Raw genomic sequence first — 6,225 nt, forward strand, 5'->3', positions numbered from 1 at the left:
GGAATGGGTGGTCTCCATGTACAACAAACATTTATCTCCCCTTTTTCTTGCAAAAATGTCATTCACGGTAGTTTGAACAATACTCTCTTATCTATGTTAGACATGCTTTCACCTCTGAATCATTTGAATTTATGTTTTAAAAAAAGAGCCACTTTAAACATTTCCAGCATTTTTCTTCCTACACATGAGTTTTTATTTATTTATTTATTTATTTATTTATTTATTTCTATACCGCCCAATAGCCGAAGCTCTCTGGGCGGTTCACAAAAACTAAAACCAAACAACACACAATAAAACAATTTAAAATATATAGAACATTAAAACCACAATATAACAATACAACCACAATAAAACCTAGCAGCAGTACAGGAGTTTAAAATACAGATTTAAAACAGCAAAGATAAAAATTTAGAAAGCTAAAATGCCTGGGAAAATAAAAAGGTCTTAACCTGGCGCCGAAAGGAGTACAATGTAGGCGCCAGGCGAACCTCACTAGGGAGCTCATTCCAGAGCTGGGGTGCCACAACAGAAAAAGCCCTCCTCCTAGTAGCCACCCGCCTCACTTCCTTTGGCAGGGGCTCACGGAGAAGGGCTGCTGATGATGATCTTAAGGTCCGGGCAGGCACATATGGGAGGAGGCGATCCTTCAAGTAACCTGGCCCCAAGCCGTTAAGGGCTTTAAATGTTAACACCAGCACTTTGAATCGGGCCCCGAAATGGACCGGCAGCCAGTGCAGCTGGAAAAGTACTGGCGTAATATGAGCTCGCAGGCCAGTCCCTGTTAACAATCTTGCTGCCCTATTTTGGACCAGCTGAAGTTTCCGGACCGTTTTCAAAGGCAGCCCCACGTATAACGCATTGCAGTAATCCAGACAAGAAGTTATCAGAGCATGGATAACTGTAGCAAGGCTATCTCTGTCCAGATAAGGGCGTAGTTGGTATACCAGCCTAAGCTGATAAAAAGTGCTCCGTGCCACTGAGTTCACCTGTGCCTCAAGTGACAGTTCTGGATCCAAGAGCACCCCCAAACTACGAACCTGATCCTTTAGGGGGAGTGCAACCCCCTCCAGAACAGGTTGATTATCACCTAGCCGGGCAGACGAACCACCCACCAACAGTACCTCCATCTTGTCTGGATTGAGTTTCAGTTTATTGGCCCTCATCCAGTCCATTACCGTGCCCAGGCACTGGTTCAGAACAGCCACTGCCTCACCTGGTTTTGATGAGAAAGAGAGGTAGAGCTGGGTGTCATCCGCATATTGATGGCACCTCAGCCCACACCTCCGGATAACCTCCCCCAGCGGTTTCATGTAGATGTTAAACAGCATGGGGGATAGAATAGAGCCCTGTGGAACCCCATGACACAATTGCCATGGCACAGAGCAATAATCCCCCAGCACCACCTTCTGGAATCGGCCATCCAAGTAGGAGCGGAACCACTGTAGTGCAGTGCCTCCAACTCCCAACCCAGACAACCTATCCAGAAGGATACCATGGTCGATGGTATCGAAAGCCGCTGAGAGGTCCAGGAGAATCAACAGGGTCGCACTCCCCCTGTCCCTCTCCCGGCAGAGGTCATCCCACAGGGCGACCAAGGCAGTTTCCATTCCAAAACCAGGCCTGAAGCCCGATTGAAATGGATCTAGATAATCCGTTTCATTCAAGAATGCCTGGAGCTGTCCTACAACCACCCGCTCAAGCACCTTGCCCAGGAAGGGGATGTTGGCCACTGGCCTATAATTGTTAACATCCTCTGGGTCCAGGTTAGGCTTTTTCAGGAGTGGTCTAATTACTGCCTCTTTTAAAGCGGCAGGCACCACTCCCTCTCTCAAGGAGGAATTTACAACCTCCTGGACCCAGCTGGACAACCCCTCCTTGTTTGATTTAATAAGCCATGAAGGGCAAGGGTCAAGCACACAAGTGGTCGATCGGACTTGGCCAAGCACCTTGTCCGCATCCTCAGGCCTCAGTAACTGAAACTCATCCAATAAAACTGGACCAGACGGTGCTCTGAACGCCTCTACCAATGGAACTGCATTAATCGTGTCCAATTCATGACGAATCTGAGCGACTTTATCCTCAAAGTGCCGCGCAAACCCGTCACAGCGTGCTACCGAGGGTTCCACCGTCTCTCTCCCTGGCCCAGAATGTAACAGGCCGCGAACCACTCGGAAAAGCTCCGCCGGACGACACTGAGAAGATGCAATGCTGGTGGAAAAGAACTGCCTCTTTGCCACCCTCACCACCACAGAGTAGGCTCGATAGTGGGCTCTTACCTGTGTTCGGTCAGACTCAGCACAAGTTTTCCTCCACCTGCGTTCTAGCCATCTCCCCTCTTGCTTCATTGCCCTCAGCTCAGGTGTATACCAAGGAGCTGGCCGGGCTCTGCTCAGAGGGAGAGGGCGCTTGGGTGCGATCATGTCAACCGCCTGAGTCATCTCTGCATTCCATAGAGTGACCTGGGCTTCAACAGGAGCACCAGCCATACCAGCAGGAAAATCAAAAGAGTTTTGACTTGAACAGTTCAGGATTTGCTCGCCCAGCAGCATGCAACTGCTGCTTATTCAACTCGTAATTATGGGGAAGCGTGCCTTCTGTACGAGGAGGATAAAGGCAAATTCTATATTGATAATTCAGAGAGTGTAGAGACGGCAGTGCCCCCACCCTACATATTTCAGACCACATGCAATTATGCTTCAGGAGCAGTATCGCTGACTGATCACCAGTTCTGTACACTGATAAACTATTGTCACAATCATTAAATGGGTCTACATATTATGTTTTTAAAAATCCAAATGTTTAAAGATAACTATTTTGCCTGCTTTGATAACATTGCTATTATGTATAGAAAACATATACATAAAAACATAAAGTAACCGGCCACAAGTGCTCTTAAATGCATTGCTGTTTGGGAGTTTCATGTTGAGCATACTCAAGGAGTAGCTCATTACGCATAGCTAAGAATCTCATTCTTCCACTGAAATGGCATCCCCAGGCTATACTAATGCCACCTGAGCTGGGGATGGTTCAGCAAGTCACTTCAGTGTCTGAAGAAAGCAAACACAGCAAGGATGAGCATGCTGACTAAGCTGGAGACTAATTCAGTTATTGCTGAGCTGCACATAGATGCCCCAATGCAGCAAGAGAAACCTGCATGCAGAAACAGACTTGTCCATACTCTTGGGCACACTCCCATCAGGAGCCACTAGTTCTGACAGAGGTATCATTGTGGCTGTTCACATGACATGACAGCCCACCATGGGTTTAATCCATGATGAGGCTGTGGCGCATGCAGCCACCGTTTTCAATACACAACCCCTGCTTGGGGTGGGATTGTGTTGTGCAAACCTGCCAAGTGTGGGTTATGCAAGGGTTAAACAGCCACATAACCCATGGTCTGTTTTAGGGTTACGCAAGGGCTATTTAACTCTTGCATGACCCAACCCCCTAGCAGGGGCTGTATATTCAACTTGGCACCAACCCATGATGAGCTGTGGTGTATTGTCTGAACCCGGTCATTGTGTACTACTAGACCTGGGGCCAGTTTCTAAGTTTCATGCCCGTCTTTCTCTCCCCAAACCAACAAGGAAGTCTTAATACATTCAGATTACATTTCCAGGAAGAGATGCCCAAGAAGATGCACAGCACAAGCAGAACTTAACCTCACTATTATTTGCAAATGTTTGTTCATTTATAGGGTTTTGCCCCCTAAATACAACCACCATTCAGCTAGACCAGGTCAATTCCATGACAACTATTTGTACTGCCATTCAGAATCTAGACTAATCTGAAGCCGCCAGTCAAGCAAGGGATTACCACTGAATGGGATGTCATGGTTAGTTGTCTGCAACATTAAACATACACACTCAGGCTCAAGGAACAGATCATACAGCTTGCATTGCAATGGGTCATCTTTTGACGCTGCAGCACACCCCAATGTGCATGCATACATGTGCGCGCATGTGTGTGTATACATACATACCTCCCCCTCTCTCTCTCTCACACACTCTTTTTGCCAAGCTCTGTGATTAGTAGAATCACACAGGACACCTGGAGGGTACTTAAAAGGAAACCTGGGGCAGTAACAGCTTCCCTGACAAGGTAAGCCCCAGTTGTCACCCAGGATGGGTGCAGATGTGATGAATAACCACCACATCAGCATGACAAGATAAAAATAATTTACCAATAGTTTGCCATATCGAAAACAAAACACAGAAATCAGGTGTATAAAAGGGACCACGGGGTAACGCCAATCCAATCAAACATTGTGGGATGGGAAGTAGTATCTTCCATGTGGTTGTAGCCCTGGAATACACATTGGGGATTCAATTGTTTTTTGGGGAAAAGCCCTACGCCAAAATCTTCCTCTTTTTATTTATACAAGTATTTACAGGCACATGTTTCTAAGACATATTGGAAAGTTTATGTATCAGATGCAATCTGTCTAATTTATCTGCTTTCCACATAAAGGGAGACTTTTAGATAGGGCAACCCTCAACATATAGCAGGGGGTAGAATCTGTGAAATGATTGTACTGTGTGATCCTCCAACATTTGGTCTTGGGAAGCATTTGAGAAGCACCTGCAGAATAGTATTTGAATTCAATAGAAAAGTTGGGGAGCACTTCATGGAATCTATAAGCCCCAACCCCTGGCTTCCCCCACTTTTGGACAAACCATGGCCCCAGCACCCCTTTTAAGAAAGATGGGCTCATCACAAAATATAAGGAGCCCCAGCACCCCTCTAACCTGAATGCTGGTAAAAATGGAACAAGGAATCTTCTCATAATTAAGTCCTTGTGATGTATGTTATTGAAGACTTGTCTTGCCAAGCTGGCAGTTTCTGTACACTAATGATTAAAAAATACACACCTGAAGAAGACCCTTAGGTCTTTGGGATAGCTTTCTAAGGGGCTTTCATAGTGTGGGAGTTCCTTATTGCACTCGTCCCCATTTTCCCTTTAATTTTTTCCTCCTGACATTGATATACATTTTATGATCACTAAATTGTTTCATGACTAGGAAAATGAGAAGATAATCTCAGATAATGAGAATCATAACAGCAATTAATTCATTAACACCATTTGTGGTGGCACAGTAGGATATAAATTTACTAAATAAAATATGGCTGGACACATACCAACAGCGCTTATTTGTAACAAAGTAGCACAATTCTCTCCCCAACAATTTCATGTCATTGGAAAAACAAGATGTCCCTCTACAGTTGATGCTCTCCACTTGAAAATCCTGCACCACACTCAATTCAATAATGTGTTAAAGGTTAAGAGTGATGTTTACCAGCCTCCTTTCCCACATCCATTACAAGAAAGTAGTATTTTTAGGGTTGCTGAGTCAGAGAGTGCAAGATCATCACTGCAACTTGGGGTCACACTTTTAAAAATCATGCTGAAAGGCTGCAAGAATTTTAAGGAGCATGCAAATCTTTTGCTACTGCATTGCTTACTTCTGGAACATTCCCTTGAACTATAAAGACTAGGAGAAACAAGGTAAAAAGTTACCTCTGTGATGTATTCACATTTTGAAAAAGATGCAGCAGGAAGGAGCCATATCCTTATGTTAGTATTTGTTTCAATATTACAGAAGTCCAGCCAATACACAAAGAAAGACTCAAAATGAACACATGCCAGGCTTTGCAAACACACACTTTTATTCTGAAAGCTAAAGGAACTACTCTTTGGAAATCATTTGGAGACAGCTGTTGTCTTCCATGGGAATCCACCATATAGTTGTAATCTAGGGATTGAAGAGTCTGCTGCATGTCTTCATTTGCTATCAAGAGAGGCTGCAAGGCAAGCTGCTCAGGCTAATGCCTACCATTGCTGTCAAAGGTAAGAACAGCCATGCTGGATCAGACAAAAGGTCTACCTAATCCAGCATTCTGTCACTGTGGCCAACCAGATGCCTATGGGAAGCCCACAAAAGGGGCATGAGTGCAACAGCACCCTCCAGCAACTGGTACTGAGAGGCAGAATGCCTCTGATACTAGAGATAATATATAGCCATGTCTAGTAGCCATTAATGGTCTGTACGTTATGAGGATTTTAAATGTTAAGAACTCACCATAAGTGAGGGTTGCACCTTGGAAATGTTCGAGAAGATTATATTGTTCTCAGATTGTGTGTAGACATTTCCTGTAGAGCAGCAGAAGCCATTTTCCCCTTAGTCCTAACCTGATCCAGCACCAGAAGTCTGAAACTTTTTTTGC

Source organism: Heloderma suspectum, chromosome 4 (genome assembly GCF_057233095.1).
Source record: "Heloderma suspectum isolate Gila_16-S chromosome 4, 16-S_ref, whole genome shotgun sequence".
Lineage (NCBI taxonomy): Eukaryota > Metazoa > Chordata > Lepidosauria > Squamata > Helodermatidae > Heloderma > Heloderma suspectum.